Consider the following 17,997-nt stretch of genomic DNA (forward strand, 5'->3'; position numbering starts at 1 on the left):
GCATTAAACATGTATTAAAATAAGTACAAACAAGACTAGTATTGGCTCAATATATCTTAAAATAGCTATTTTGATCAAATATACGTCGTATGAGATCTTTTACTTTTTATCTTAAAGCCTATGACCAGCACGCTGAGCAACATACCAAATACAATTAACGTATTGTACTTGATATGTTCAATGTTTGATTTGAAAATAAGCTTATCATCTAATAGAAAAATACTTCTGAATACATTGGTTTCCTAGTGAATAATTTCCAATAGTGACAACCTGATGTGCATAGCCATGCGCAAAAAAGCGGATGGAAAAGTTATCTAAAAAACGTCTTTTGACCCCGAAGTCAATTTAAAAAGTCTCCACCTCCTTGGCAACCCTTATCCATCACTTTTAGGAAATTCTATCACCAAAGCCACAAGCAAACAGCAAAGTGTGATCACAGGATAAAAGTGTCATCCACTGCGTAATCAAAGTACGTTAGCTTATTTCCCATTATTTATTAACCATTCCACGGGACACAAAACGTCTCTATTATGCACTCTAAACAACGTCATTTTTTTCCTCTTATAACCCACGCCCGCCCGCCAACTGCACACGTGAGCATTATTGTCTGTATAGTCTGCACCAAAGTTGATATAAATTTGATCGAATAGAGTATTGACGACAAAAGGCGGGAAAAATTCTCTCTGGGTTTATACCTCCTCGAGATGTTACTCTTGTGGATTACTACATTTTGTTACTTATTATTACCAGTACTAGGAAACGGTAAGTCTTGGTCTAGTGACTCTTAGTAATTAATGGTTTACAGTGCGTCAACTAATATAGTACATCTGTGTGTTATTGCTCTCTGTATGCGAGGGAATGTATGCGCTTAAAAGTTAGGAAGTTCGCATTGTTACAAAAGTGAAATGCGGAAACTTTGCTGTAGACATTCTATCGAAAGCAATTTATGTTTTAAATCGTTTTATCATCATTACTATTGAATTTTAGTGTAGTTTTGGTACATTTTGGTTCAGATTACGCAAATCTGTTAACATCTGCTTACTTTTATTCTCAACATTTTAAATAGTTTTATCATTATTATTATTAATGAATTTTAGTGTCGTTTTGGTACATTTTGGTTCAGATTACGCAAATCTGTTAACATCTGTTTAATTTTATTCTCAACATTTTAACGGTAAAAAATGTGTCTTTGCAAAATCGATCAATGCAGTTTGTGCGTTCTAAAAAACGATTCAAAAACGAATCATCATTCAAAATAGGCTTTGCGTGAACACAAAATAGTTACTGCAACGTATTTTAAGGATTACCCTCCAATGGTAGTGACATTTATGTATTTGCTATTTTCTAGAACAAACCGTGAATACGGTTTGAGTATCATATATGTTACAATGATCAGTTGTTTACTTCTTGCATAAAATATACTACAATTCATAATCATGGGCATTTATAATAGCACCTCCATTTCTTGGTGACAAAGCCTCTTAATAATATTATAAGCGTTTGACTCTGACGCTCTTTACAAAAGACTTGTCAAAGCGGACGATTCCAATAATGCTTTTACATTTCATCATACTTCCATTGAGATTTAATGCTAATGAGCATGTCCATCTATCAGTGAAAAAAATCACTTTACATAACAACGGTTTAGATTCTAACGCTCTCGCCAAAAGACGCGTTCGTGTGAATTTGATCGAGTAGGAGGATAAGCTTACTTGTTTTGACCTGCTTATTTTATTCATCATAATAATTGGAGTCACTGATGGTCCTTTTAATTAGTAAGTGCGTTTTGTCTGTAGAATGACCCTTACAAGTGTTCTGACTGTCTCGTTTATTAAAGCATCAAGTTTCCTTAGAGAATTTGAATCATCACATTCAGAACATTGGAATCATTAAGACGTTATTCACATTAAGGGTATACGATGTATTGTTGGTCGAAGCAGCAAAAAATGTAGTTCACAGCATTTTGCGAATAGTAGTGAGCTTTAGCAAAAATTGCATTCCTCAATTCATAGCGAGCGTGTAGAAGAATTCAAATATCACAGATATACTTTTGTAGGTCATGTGGTTCTTGAGTTATGTTGTAAAGAGGGCTAAAACAACAACACCTTTGTAAAACGTACACAACTCATTAACAACAATATATTAAGCAAGTTTTCAAAGTATATGATTTGTAGAAACAAATTTGCAAAACACCAAAGTGTTATTTTTTCAATAATATATTGATTCAGATAATGAAAATCGGGTGTGTTTTTTTACTGCTTCGACCAACAATACCTCGTATAACCTTAAAGCCATACTGTACGGTGTTATACTATGATTTTCAAACAACCTGATTTTATTTTTTGACATATGTTTACACGTGTTCTAGCTTACACCTCAATAGAATCAGTCAGATTTCGTTTTTGTTTGTCAAGTCAACAGAGCAATTTTGATATATCGTATTCAGAGATTAAGTCTACCATACAACTCCACATTAGACGGATAAAATAGCCAATGGGATTTCTTTCACTTTACCTCGTTATTTTGGCTAAAATGGACACAAACCTGTCCTGACAATAATTACTTATAATGACCATCCACCACAAATGGGCCCAGAAGTCGGCAAATGTGATTTTGAGCTGCAGTGGAAAATATCCAAAAAATATATATTTTGAGAAAAATTTGATTTTCACAGATTTGAAATATTTCATGCTTCTCTTATACAGCTGCAAAGTTAAACAGCTGTACAAAAGCTTAAAATAATTAAAAAGTTACATTTTATGGGGCTGGTTTCAACAAAAATAATCTATTTTAGATAACGTTAAGTGCAGTTTTCTCAGTGTTGCACTCTGTTGTAAGGCACATTTTAAAGAAATGCAACTTCATTTCAGGATATCGTACAAAGTTGGTATCATTTTTAAACTTCAGGTATGATTTTACAAATCTGTATAAATCTAAATTTTACTAAGGGCTGACTTCTGGGCTCATTAACATTTTAATAAAGAATAACAATACATAATACTTTCGTAAAAATCGTACATTATGGCTTTACAGAAAAACAAAGTTTAAAATTTAAGTTAAAATATTCAAACTTGCAAACTGTTTGTTTCATTTTTTCTGCTATCCACATACTTGACATACAAGCACATTGGTGGTGTACGTGGTAACTGCGAATATTTTTTAAAGTTCTATCGCTATATCAACAAAATTTCAAGTTTTTTGCATTTGGGCAAAGAGCATGGGTGTGCTAACATAACCTGGCGATATCAACACGAAATAATATAGGTATTTGGTCACATCTTAGTCAATGGTAGGGTAGTTTTTTCGTGCGAACACTTGCAGCTACATACAACTGATTTTTTTTCATATAAAATATACGCAATGACAATTGTATTGACTTATCCTTCACTTTTAAGTCAAACCTATAAATCTTAGTTAACACTTTCGCAGTGATGAATGATTATGCTGATAGAGCCGTCAATTCCTATAGCAATGTCCATTCTATTAAAATGCTTCACAGGGTGCAAGGTCTTTTAGTTGTGTATTATTTTAAAGAGTAGTTCATCGTAGTGCATCTGATAATGGCGGGGCAGATGATCCATGATAAACAAAAAGACCTCGTTACAGTCGGTTCCGATCAGGGTAACGCAAGATTGTCGGCTACATTTGCCTGTCCTGTAAAAATACCCCGACCAACTATCTACGATGACCGCTTTCACCAGGTCACTTATGCCTGGCCAAAGGTTCGTCAGCGTCATCTCCTAGATTTCAGCTGTTAATGCCAAGATATGCTCAACATTAAAAAAGAGTGCAGAAGCAATACTCAAATGTAACAAATGTAGTTTACCTTTTTACGGTGTCCTGTTTCAAGACACTTTGCTCATTTTGCTTAAAAACTGATTTGTGTAGATTTCTCAGTACGATTTTGAAGATTGACATTCATCCAGTTATTAATAACTATGAACTTGAGATTATAATTCGATATGGACTTACGTTTTATGAGTGGTCAAAGAACTTTTGCCGCTTTAACATCAGTTGGCCTCAGTGACGATGCATTCGAGATAGGATGTGAAATACTGTCACTCATAAAAAAGTAAGTCCAGTAGATCAGATTATAATCTCAAGCTCATAGATTTCTTTGTATTCATACAACTTTTACTTTATGTCCAAGTTATAATTTGATTTGTTAATGTGCCATTGCTGATCGGTGAAGTGGGAAAGTGTGATCGGATATTTATCCGATACCTTGGCTATGCATATTCTAATTCGTTAGTCCAGTGACTGATTTGAACAAAATACTTAAAATTTCTGTACTATAGCAGTTGATGTGTTTTTTAATTAGTCTGCTCCAACAAACACACAATGATTGACATAAAATTTGTCGGGTATAAAACATTCTTATAAAATTCAAAACATTTTTGATAAAAACCTGCTACAAATTTTCTAATGCATTAATGTTATTTTTAAATTATATTGTGTGGCAATATTGCGTCAATACTTAAAAAGTATAACAGTAATACACAGTATAATTTTGACAACATTTTAAAAATCTTGTTGTGGCGTTAAAACCTGATATTTTGCTAGAATTTTATTATTACATTTTGATCAAAACCGAATCGTTTATAGTCCACACTATAATAACGTTTGAAAACATTACATGCTGTTTGATAGAAAATAAATCAAATGTTAAAACCTGTTCGCTAGATCAAATACCAATGTATATCTGATTCAGTAAATTACTGCACCACTTACAGGTGCTTTTTCGGCACTATTACCTTATTCAACACTTGCACAAAATAGGAAGTGAATGCTTCTTAAGTATTTGCCCACTGACGAGAGATGAAACTAATTCAATCTTATTCCATAATGTGTGTTATGAAAGTGCTTACAACTTTCTGAACAGCATTCCGCCTTGAATGCATGATATTATTAACACCATTGACTATTATACATCTAACTTTTTCAGTTATTTATATCGCTCAGAATATAATGCTTTCGATCTAAATCCCACTCAGGTACAAATAATTCCAAAAAGGATATAATTATTAAACACATTTAAAACAGCATAATCGCTCATGAATTAAAATTGAATGAAGCTGAATCGTACTGTAAATTTCCCGCCATTTTAGTTTTAACTTTCCCGCCATTTTTTAATCCCTCAGAGGAATGCTTTCAACGTAAGGATCCAGGTCCATGTAGAAATGCCCAAGCCAGATGGTACTTCGATAGTTCATCAAGACAATGTCAACTATTTTTTTGGGGTGGATGTTCAGGTAACACTAACAACTTTGGAAGCCATAGTGATTGTGAAAGCCAATGTGCAGGTGAGGTTTTGATTAAAATCCAAATAATACTCTTTTTGTTCTTGTTCTCGTTGTCTTCGTCGTTGTCGTCACTGTTGTTGTTGTTTTGATGTTTTGTTATTATTATTGATATTGATGGTGCTGGTGATGGCGGTGGCGGTGGCGGTGTTGGTGGTGATGGTGCGCGTCGTTTTTTGTCATTACTGTTCGTGCATCCAAAATCATGATTTCACAGAGGGAAAACATTCTAAAATTTCGAAAGTTTTTGTGTTGTAAATGGTGTTTTATATTTTGATGTGTATTCGGTTCTCCTCTCCTAAAGGATTTTACTTCTTGGGATAAACGAGCTTAAGGAAGAATTAAACTATTGCAATGCAACCCAGCGTCACTAATTCGTAACAGATTACGGACTGTCATAAGATATTTCGGGCAATCAACTTTCCAAAACAGTTTCTCTTCTTCAATATTTGCAAGTTCATTTAAGATTCGTTGTTTTGGGTTTCGGGACATTTTCATTTTGACCCTGCTAATATTTTAAAAACATATTACAACCATTGGCTTCTTTTAAGACCTTGGTAATTCACATCATTGAAAGAATGTTCGTAATTTACTATGTTTCCGGAAATGGCGCTATATATAAAGCAAATCTGAATCCACAATAGAGAGCTACCAATTAATATAAGAAAATGACTTTCCAAATACACTACTAAAACTCGTTACATTTGAAAAAGTCGCAATGATTAAATAAACCCAAAAGGGTATTGAACAAATCCATAAAATCGCTGCATGCAGCATTTTATACTGCGAATTTTGACACCTCAATTGTTACTCTGCAGTCTCGTTGAGAAAAGTTACAAGCATTTCAACGGTAAAGGGTAGGATTTCTAAAGTTGTAATAGCCCTTATACACAAGTGCATTATAATCAATAAACACGCTATAAATTCATAACAGAAACATTTGCTGTAATGCGATGTACGATGCTCCTGAAGAGGTGTCTTATTTGTTCTTGGTCAATTCTGTTCCACTTTCTCAAAATTATGCGGCGCAAATCATATAGGGCTGTGTCTGGCTTGATGGATCTGTTAGTCATCTTCTTCAGATTCCATTTTCCTTTAGTTTTACTGCTTTTCATCGATTAATTAACCATGCGACAAACATTAATGAAACATAAATGAAACTGAAACATAATGATTTAAATTTGAATGAAAATGGCAGACACAATAAAACATGTATTTGTTTCATTGGTGTAGTGACGTAATATCGGGGTTTTTGTCTGTGTGATTTAGACCTGCTTTTGTTTGATATAGAGATAGTCAATTTACTGGGGCATGCCAAAATTCACCATGTACAATTCCATACATTGTACATTAGCAGTTAAGTCAATCGATAAGGCGTTCGACTATGGTGCGAGAGGTTGCGGGTTCGAACCAATATCAATGCACCCAAAGAAAATTAATCAGTCCTGCAAGACGCGAACGCACAGCGCGTAGTACGCGAAACTGTTAGTAAGTGCATTTATACAATATGTGTGTACTCCTCGTTGGCTATGTGGTACTAAAAATTTATGAATTATAGATTGATAAATGCGTGTCACTTGCTGGGAGTGAATTTGTACAAAATCATACACGCGTACTGAGATGTTGATGCGTCTATACACGAGTAAAACATACCGATAAATTTTTGCTATTTTTATAACAAAATTGTCACTAAAAATGTTTAAAATACGAGCAAATATAAATAAACCTGAAAAAAAATTACCGCATCCGAAAGTAAGTGTTGATTAGCTTTTCGGCTTCCTATCGACATATAAATGTATGGATTAGGTAAACTAAAAGGGAGCTCCTGTTTTTTTTTTTTGTGTTCTTTGTATTGCAACATTATTTATAGGGAGATAATGAAACATAAATATGAGACAATGTAGTGGCGGCGGAAGAATTGAAATTTAGGGGGAGGGGATAACTGGCCTTCCCTGACCTAAAACTATGTAAGTCTTATGCGATTAGACGTGAGGGGGGTTGTGGGACGAGCATATTTTGTTCCGGTTTCTGGGACTTATTTGCGCGCGTGAAATTTCAAACTCTTTTTAGCCCTAAATTATTATATTTCTGGCTATGTCATGGGCTTAGAGTAGTGCGCACGTTTCATAGATCCCAAATGCCCTGATCACCGAACTCTTAAGTTGAATAATAGTTAAGTATGTTAAAATAATAAGTACTTATGAATGCTTATTTAACAAAATTCGTTAAATTAGTGTAATTAACGAAGTGTTATATAGACAAGCAAATTGGTTGAAATGAGTTGATGGATATTTACAAGTATTATTTTTATTCTTGTGAAGCGACCTTGAATGAAAGAAAATTATCCACTCCAATCATCTTGAGAATTAGTCAAAAGTACCTCTGATTGTTTTTCATTGAAAGTGGGAACTGGTAATGAAAACCTTTTAGACCGATTCTACGTATTACAGGGTGTGACAAAATGATTGGTACTCATCAATTTCCAGTGATCATGGCCAAGACTACCACATCAAAATGCAGCATATCATCTACCTAATTTGTAGATTATATAAAGGGTAGTCATTTTCAAGAGGATATAGTGTTGAATTTGGAAGAAGCAGGTGTTTTATTAGACAACAAAACTAATGGGTTGGGTACCAATCATTTTAGTACACCCTGTATATTAAACTCTTTGAATGACAGATTGCAGATGAAAAGCCACTAATACGATCCATTGATTTATAATATTAAACTTACTTTTAATTCATCATTATTTATCGCTTTGCCCTGTTTCTGTTTCCCGTGAAATTTTAACGACATCATTGATTGAGTTTCATTGACGCAGTTAATAATTACCGTATTTGAGTTGCCATTTTAATTATCAAGTAAATGCGTTAAGTGTTGTTGTCGAGATTTAAGAAATCTTCTCAATTGAAATAATTTGGGTTACAGCTTGTCTTTACTTACATATATATAAATAACGGTTTTTTTATGATTAACGCACTGAACCAAAAAGCTTTCGATCAGATGATGATTTCAACTTTAAAAGTGTATGCAATCACTGAGGTTGCCTCGGGAGATTATACCTTTAAAAGACTTGATCTAGTACAGTGAGCTGAAAAATAAAAATATTTTTTCAAAAAAATTGGTGCACGCAATCAATGGTATACTCGTGAAAAAAGACAACACGCAGACTACTGTTGGATGTTAGTTTTAGAAGAAAACATATTTTCCCACAATGCAATTTTGGAGACTGTTATAATTTGTTTTAACGTCTGTCAACCCAGCAATCACCAAAATCTTTTTTTAACGTTTTAAACATGTTATACTTTGGGTTTTGGTTTAGATAAAAACGTTTTAATAACATTAAATGACGAGTTATAATTATAAAGGTCATGGAAATGTTTTATAAAAGCGTTTTGTATGAAAATACACTACAACAATATTTTTAAAATGTTTTTGAAATGTTATTGTAAAATATTTTTAGCAAACATTTTTGCTTAATATTCTGTAAACATCAAAATAACATTATGTTAGAATATTAAACAATATTTGCGGTAGGTTATCAACAAATAATTTGAATGTTATGAAAACGTTTTATACCCTTTATATGGCCTTTGTATAACCCGACATTTAAACGTTTTCTGGCAACCTATTCTAACCTTTTGCGAATGATGTCGAAAACGTTTTGTGTTTGCTGGAAAGTGGTTTATTCATTAACATATCAATTATTCTCAGAGAAGTTCAATCGTATTTTTTTTTCAGATGCAAGTGTCCAGTAGAAACGTTATTTTTGAGAGATGTTATTTACAATCAAAATTTCAATTATGCGAATCATAATCGAGAATTAAATAATGGCCGCTCTTTTGAAGTTATTTCTATGCTTTTAACTTTAATAGCACTATTAACTTTCATTAGTATAATTATCCTTCGGTGGCGACTGCAATTATAGTATAGTAATACTTGCTATTAATTAAAGGGGTTATCTTGATGTAAAGGGTGAGAAAAGTGCAACCAAGTTCACTTTTCAGTTATAAAAATTATTTCAAATAATACATTCCTAAATAAGCTTGTGTGTAAATATGTAGATGGTAAAATTAAAATCATTCCTTTATGACATTTCTTTTTTTCTTTCCTTTTTCTTCCTTTTTTCATTTTCATTCAATCTTTCTTTCTGTCTTCTTATGTATTTCCTCCCTTCTTTTTTCCTTTAATATACAATCTTTCTTTCATTCTTCCTTTCTTTCATTACATCTTTCTTCTTTTTCCCTTTCTTTCTATGTTTCTTTCTTTTTGCTTTCTTTCTTTTTTCATTGCTTCTTTTTTCTTTCTTTCTTTCTTTTTTCTCTATTTCTTTCTTTCTTTCTTTTAATCTCTGTTTCTTTATCTCTTTCTATCTTTCATTCAATTTTTCTTTCCTTTTGTCTTTTCTTTCTTTCTTTCTTTCTTTCTTTTTTTCTTTCTTCTTTTTTACTTTCTAAATTTTAGTTTAAACCTCAGAGAAAATATTCTTAAAATTTACAAAATACACTTATTGAGATATTGTATTATAATCAGAGACAAATACATTATGAAATGAGTGATTATTGTGTGTGTGCTTCAGGCAATATCATTTTAATGCACTACATAAAACGGTAATCACAATAAGCACTTGAATATGTAAATTTGCTATATTGTAGGCGCCTTTTATAAGTTACAGTGTAATAATAGAAATCAATTGATTGCCAAATTTATAAGTTAAAATAATTTAGACATTTTGGATTTTTATGACATTATTTTATATTAAACGTTTTTAAATGCCGCACCCTCCAATTGAAAATCAACATGGAAGATCTACAGATAAATTTAATGTTTGCTTTCCAATCATTCATTGTATACGTGCAATTATTAGTATGCAACGATTAGGATTATGAACGCAATAGATCAATAACACACTTATGAATTCATAAATGATGATTATCAAAATTGAAAGAAAAAATATCATGTCTGTGTCACTGTCATTATACATTACAAAGTCTTGTATTGTGTAACTTCAATAACACCCACCCATAGTTGAACAATATTGAATTGTAGTTTTGGTCTTGATCACAACGTGGTTTAATGTTATCCTGCCTAAGCTCTTGAGTGACGTCTTTATCGACATCTTTGTTTGTATCCTTTGTTAGAAACTTAAAATTTGTATCAAGCCGTTTAAGCTTTCCGTTTGTTATGTAATCATAAATCAGGTTTGAAATTACTAAGTTACAAAAAAAATTTCACAGTGCAATATTCATGAGCAGAGAAGTCGAAAAAGTCAATCTATATTTGAAAAAGTTATTTAATTTTCGAAACAGCCTAGGCTTATTTTACTGTGAAACAAGTACAGACCATCGAAATATTTCTACCGAGATTACAAAAGAATACCCTGAGAATAGACACTTTAGTGATATTTCAGCAAGCATAAAAATGCCGGGTTACATAAAGGTCATGAAAATGGTTTAAAACGTTTTGTATGAAAACACAATACAACAATATTTTTAAAATGTTTTCAAAATGTTATTGTACAACTCTTTTTGCAAACTTTTTGGCTAAATATTTTGTTAACACTTAAATAACATTATGTAAGCATATTTGCAATAGGTTATCAACAAATGTTTTTTGAATGTTATGAAAACGTTTTATACCCTTTTTATGTCCTTTATATAACCCGACATTTAAACGTTTTCTGGCAAACTTTAACCATTCGCGAATGATGACGAAAACGTTTTGTGTTTGCTGGGATTTACACTATTATACACTACTTTATTTACGTCAATATCACATGCAGGAGGATCGATATAATAGAAAGCTATATGACTTGCAATATAGGCTGGTTTAAATTGACTTTTATTCAAATTACTCGAAAGAAATGAGAAGAGAGAGAGGGGCGGAGAGAGACAGAGAGAAGAGAGGGCTAGGGGGAAAGAGGGTGCATGTGTGCATTTAAGGGGGGAGAGAAACAGAGGAGAGAGCATATTGGAATCGGGAAGGGAAGGAGGGGGAGAGAAGAGCTCGAGAGTGGAGTGGAGATATAGATATAGTGCAGGGAAAAATTGAGTGTGTGGCAGGCGGGGGAGGAGGTTATATAGGTGGGGAGAGGGTTTCCGTTGTGCTTTCCGGGGACAATAAACCAATTCATGATCAAATCACCTCCATCACCATGCATTGTTTATACTTCATACAAACAAACAAACAAAAGTTTTTGATGCCGGTTATACTTCCAGCACCTATGCCGCACCAGTCCCCTGTTACCGACCACGTGTTGATCTGATCCATATATAATTGTTTGTGAAGATTATCATTCATCCAGTTAGTAAACAATATTAATATTTAGCGATTTAGTTTTCGTAATTTTTCCAAGGTAAAATCAAATCACTTGTATCTCAAAACTTGATATGATGTTGATTAACCCTAGAGCTACGAAAAAGGGTCTAAGATTATTTATCCGTCATAAAAAACGCACGCTTTTACGCCCAAACGACCTAATGTAATCGTAGATCCATCCTTTTTGCTCATTTTAGTGATACAATTTGTACCCCAGCACCTAAATAAATGTTATACTACCCAGGGGTAGGATCGGCCATCAAAGATGACCATACAGGGGGTGAGACCCACCATTGGTTTCTACAGTAAAATCAATGATTTTTATTTCGCTGTTGTAACATTATTTCAAAAGGTACTTGTTAGTTAGGTTGAGATAGTCATTTCCTTTTATTTTTAAGAAACAATTTTTTAAGCCGAAAATCAATTATGCCTATACTTTTGCACATAGCCAGAATCTCTCAAAATTGGGCACCCTCCCATTATGACGTCATAGCGATATTATGTAGGGAATGTTTGTACTTATTTTGGTATCACTGGATAGAAGAGACGCATAGCTATATACTGGTAAAAAATATAACGGTAAATGACGTATATAATTGAAAATTAGGGGGATGCAACCACCCTTCGTAGTCCGTGTTACAAAATATGGCTCAGTAGTTCTAGGGTCTTTTACTGAGCAGACATCTTGAGATTCTTTAGAGATCTTTGCTCGAGCGTATTAAAGGTACAGTCAGTGATCCTCCACCCCACTGTATGAGTAAAATAAATTCATACGAATAACTTTCGAGTAAATGTAAGTCTATACAATTCTCATTAGATTTACTCATGGTGACAAAAAAAGTAGAAAACGACATGCGGCAGTGCTGAAAAAATAATGAGTCTCTCTTCAAATGTGCGTTGTTGTAAGTGTCCTCATGTACGGACAACAACCTTCAATGTTGAAATATTAATATACCTGTCGGTCTTTTTGCTTGCAGAGTATGTTAACACACCCTACTTCTTGAGCAAGTACACAGTGTAAATAGTTATTATGATAAGGATAATGAACTGAGTGCAATGCATTAGTCAAGATAATCGTTATTGCATTTAGCTCGAGAGCCGATAGGCTCGAGAGCTGAATGCAATAACTCCATGGCAAGTGCGATTATCTTAACGAATGCATTTGCACGAGTACATTATCCGTCATATACTTTGAGTGTATTAAAAACAATAGGCAATATTAATTGCTGCATTCATTATATTAGTTTGAATATTAGGGAAAATATCTTAAATTTTAAAAACACCGTCAGGTCATTGACCAGGTACCATTTAACTGATCAAGAAAATCAATCACTGTATAAGTTAGCTATCAATGGTATCGATTGCGCCATACGTCATACTTTAGTAAATTATTCACGCATGGTTTGTAACCAATTGACTTTATGTTGTGATCATTTAATATCGTGGTTCCGAACACAGAGAGCACTGAACCAGTTGACCTGGAAACGATCGATTTTGACGTCCCACTAGTACTACGGTGAATGGAGATGAGAGAATAAACTTATATATCAATATCAACTGGACTTTATAGTTCTATAATTTGAACTTTAAAATCTACTTATATTAAAACACACGACAGTGGAATTTTACAATTTGTTCAGTATTATAAAGCATGATCATGATATTATGCGCTAGTGTGTTTCCCGGGCGTGTTTATGTTATTTTAGATATAGGCCTACATGTATTTCATTTGTAAAATGCTAAATATTTGGTAATGGTGTAATCTTGTATAATTATGGTCGATCTGTTGTTAGCCCTTTTTAATTAATAGAAGCTCGATTATTCTCATTTGATGTTTGATCATTAATCATATTTATGGCAATGATAGTTGCAAAATAGAACACAGTTTGTAACCTATGATTTACATCGTGCGCATGAAAAAATACCATAACCTATAACTATTTTAACACCACAGAATGTATATTCGTACTTTTTTGATGGTATATATATCGAACAGACAAGTTATGTGAAAGTAGTATTTCTAGTATTTGAGCGTGCACGTATTATCTAAAATCTATTGCTTAGCGTGCGGGTTTTAGATAATGCATTGTTTAGCGTGCAGGTTTATATAATCTGGGCTATGAAGGGTAGTTCGCGAAAATAATGCACGTGAGAAGAATACATAACGATGAATAAAAACGGGCACTAGATGTATATTTGCAGATAAATCGAATCTCTGATAGCGGCTTTAAGTGGTAATGGGTCCTTAAAGGCACTTTTATACACTCTCAGAACCACATATATAGCCAATCAGAAATGCCGTTAGAAAATATGCGGATTGCATAAATATTGTAAAATTATTCTCCCACTACGCGCTGCACGTACTCGCCTTGAAGGAATGATACATTTTTCTTGAAAGTGGGTGCATTAAGATTGTTCCAATTTTCCGACATTTTTAGTATTGTGTTTGTTATTTAAAAAAATAGCAGAAATTGCAAACATTCTTTATCGTGTAAAAATTGATTAAAATAAATGAAGAGCTCTTGTTGATCGAGAGATTGGACACAATAATACACTTGCGCTGAATGTTAAGACGTCCAATGCAAAACCTCCTTTTACAATATAGCATTAAATAAAACGTAATCACAATGGGCAATTCCAGAAATTAAAGGCACTCCCCTAAAGAAGACATGGGATTCCCAAATGTTTCACCATTTTTTGCTCTGTGAACACCCCCCCCCCCCCTACAAAAAATGGTCAATATTTTCACAACCCTTAAGAAATCATGGGAATTCCCAAGAAAAAGACACCTTTTTTTATTTTAGGCTTGGGAATTCCCCAAAATGTTGGCAAAAATTTGCCTGTCTTCTTGGAATTCCCAATTTTTTAATCATTTCATTGTCAAAATGGGAATTCCCATTTCTTGGGGGAAGGGGGGTAAAATTTTGGTCTGGGAATTCCAAAAAATTTATGGTACAAACTTACATGTCTTCTTTATAATAAGCACTAGAATATGTAAATTTGCCCGATTGAAAGTGCTTTTTACAAGATACTGTGTAATGTCAGGAATTCATTGATAGCAAAAAACGATATTTAATTTGTGATTTCTATGGCATTATTATAAGCTAACCGCATAATAATGCTTTGAATGTTAAAGTTTAAGCAATGTCTGGAGATTAATCAAATATGTATTTTCTAATTATCCATTATGAAGAGCTTATTTCCAAACCGTGTTACGTCCACAAACCCATGTTTCTGATTTACCTTGGGTTGTGATGCTATACATGCTATTATGAGTTCAGTTGGATGCACCATTGCAAAGCAAACAGTGGATGGACACACAGTAACTATACTGTGTGAGGCCATTGTTTCCAAAATGAGAACAATAGTCTGCATATTGTTATGGAGCATTGTGGTGGTAAATAATGGCTTGTTGATAGTACAACTCATTGTTGCTAATGTCAAACTTGTCAAAGTAACTGTGATTGTATCACACAAGTAAATGAGACACATGTGGTTGTGGACTTAAAACACGGTTTGCAAATAAGCTCTTCATATATTGTCAACACGCAGCATTAGTAGGTAACGATTAGAATTGTCATGATTGTGTACGCAAAAGATCAATAACACAATATATTTATGAATTCATAAATAATGATTAACAGAATTAAAATAACAAATATTATATCTATATGAATATTACAGTACAGATTATGTACATTACAATTTCTTGTGTTGAGCAACTACAATAACACCCACCCACAGTCGAACATTGTATAATTAGTGACTTTCCTACTAATAATGTTTTACCCACAAGAACATTTTAAGCGCATAACTATTATCAACATCAAAAATGATAAGTCATCATTGTGAATTTAAAAAAATAATCGCATACCGTAAAACCTCGTCTACAAGCATATGACAGTGTTTTTGATGAAAGCTAAATTAATACGATACAAGCGTAAATATACCAATACAATAGATTGGTCTTACAATAATACTTATTTGCATATGCTTGGAGCTGTAATTTATTTATTCAAGTTCCATAATGGCATCTGGATTAATTTAGCTTTCGTCAGAAGCACTCTATATGCTTGTAGACGAGGTTTACGGTATGTCATTACGCTTCATGGTGATAGTACTAAAAGTTGCTCTACTTTATTTTTTCCCTATAGCATGTTTAGCGATTTAGTTTCGTAATTTTGCCAAGTCGTTTCCAATGTGCGTAATGATCAAATGATATGTATCTCAAAACTAGATATGAAGTTGATTAAGGGCTCTGGTAGCAAAGTTTGGACAGTTTTTTTTTTGTGGGACATGACAGATATTTTATTTACTTGAGAACACCGTGTGTAGATGAATGAGTTAACGTGCCCAAAGCTGCTATACATATACGTTTCGCTTTGTAACATTCCGACATACAAATATACCAAATTTATATTCCTTAAATGATAAAAGGTTTGTGTTGTTATCCAAATCTATAGATATAAGTCACTTATTACCGGTAATAGGTCACTATTACTGGCAATAAATCACTTATTAGTATTACCGGTAATAAGTCACTTATGTCCGACCGTGTGAACACGACTATAGCAAAAAATGGAATGATTTAGGGATGAAACTGTCGATTTGGCCTTGATGGAGACTTCATCCATGCCTCTTCTCTAAATAGGCCAACAATCAGTCTGTTATGTTTATACTGTGCTATGCCACAGGCATTCTTTGTTCAATATCAATAGTCTTGTGTCCATATTACCATTTATAGTCAGATTTATTTGTAGGATGTACCTAGTCTGCCGGAGAAGGCGATAAAGTGGTTAAGACCATTGTGTGCCCAGGACTAATGGAAATAAGTATGTTAGTTATCACGTTATGGGTACATTTGGTAGCGATAAAGCCAAATTAAACGCAATTCACGTGTTTAAGGGATCTAGAATGAGCGTTTATGGCGTTTCGACAGTATTTTTTGGATGGACACACAGTAACTATACTGTGTGAGGCCATTGTTTCCAAAATGAGAACAATAGTCTGCATATTGTTATGGAGCATTGTGGTGGTAAATAATGGCTTGTTGATAGTACAACTCATTGTTGCTAATGTCAAACTTGTCAAAGTAACTGTGATTGTATCACACAAGTAAATGAGACACATGTGGTTGTGGACTTAAAACACGGTTTGCAAATAAGCTCTTCATATATTGTCAACACGCAGCATTAGTAGGTAACGATTAGAATTGTCATGATTGTGTACGCAAAAGATCAATAACACAATATATTTATGAATTCATAAATAATGATTAACAGAATTAAAATAACAAATATTATATCTATATGAATATTACAGTACAGATTATGTACATTACAATTTCTTGTGTTGAGCAACTACAATAACACCCACCCACAGTCGAACATTGTATAATTAGTGACTTTCCTACTAATAATTTTTTACCCACAAGAACATTTTAAGCGCATAACTATTATCAACATCAAAAATGATAAGTCATCATTGTGAATTTAAAAAATAATCGTACCGTAAAACCTCGTCTACAAGCATATGACAGTGTTTTTGATGAAAGCTAAATTAATACGATACAAGCGTAAATATACCAATACAATAGATTGGTCTTACAATAATACTTATTTGCATATGCTTGGAGCTGTAATTTATTTATTCAAGTTCCATAATGGCATCTGGATTAATTTAGCTTTCGTCAGAAGCACTCTATATGCTTGTAGACGAGGTTTACGGTATGTCATTACGCTTCATGGTGATAGTACTAAAGTTGCTCTACTTTATTTTTTCCCTATAGCATGTTTAGCGATTTAGTTTCGTAATTTTGCCAAGTCGTTTCCAATGTGCGTAATGATCAAATGATATGTATCTCAAAACTAGATATGAAGTTGATTAAGGGCTCTGGTAGCAAAGTTTGGACAGTTTTTTTTGTGGGACATGACAGATATTTTACTTACTTGAGAACACCGTGTGTAGATGAATGAGTTAACGTGCCCAAAGCTGCTATACATATACGTTTCGCTTTGTAACATTCCGACATACAAATATACCAAATTTATATTCCTTAAATGATAAAAGGTTTGTGTTGTTATCCAAATCTATAGATATAAGTCACTTATTACCGGTAATAGGTCACTATTACTGGCAATAAGTCACTTATTAGTATTACCGGTAATAAGTCACTTATGTCCGACCGTGTGAACACGACTATAGCAAAAAATGGAATGATTTAGGGATGAAACTGTCGATTTGGCCTTGATGGAGACTTCATCCATGCCTCTTCTCTAAATAGGCCAACAATCAGTCTGTTATGTTTATACTGTGCTATGCCACAGGCATTCTTTGTTCAATATCAATAGTCTTGTGTCCATATTACCATTTATAG

General features: G+C 33.3%; 1 long non-coding RNA gene across 1 annotated transcript in view; it reads left to right on the plus strand.

Annotated features, from left to right (window-relative positions):
* Positions 1-424: 424 nt before the first annotated feature.
* LOC140168299 (uncharacterized) overlaps positions 425-17,997 on the plus strand; it is a 47,320-nt gene continuing 29,747 nt past the window's right edge. The window contains exons 1-2 of the long non-coding RNA XR_011861191.1: positions 425-762; positions 5,142-5,303. This is a non-coding gene — a long non-coding RNA (uncharacterized lncRNA). The remainder of the gene's footprint in view (positions 763-5,141; positions 5,304-17,997) is intronic.

The sequence above is a fragment of the Amphiura filiformis genome, chromosome 13, assembly GCF_039555335.1.
Source record: "Amphiura filiformis chromosome 13, Afil_fr2py, whole genome shotgun sequence".
NCBI lineage: Eukaryota > Metazoa > Echinodermata > Ophiuroidea > Amphilepidida > Amphiuridae > Amphiura > Amphiura filiformis.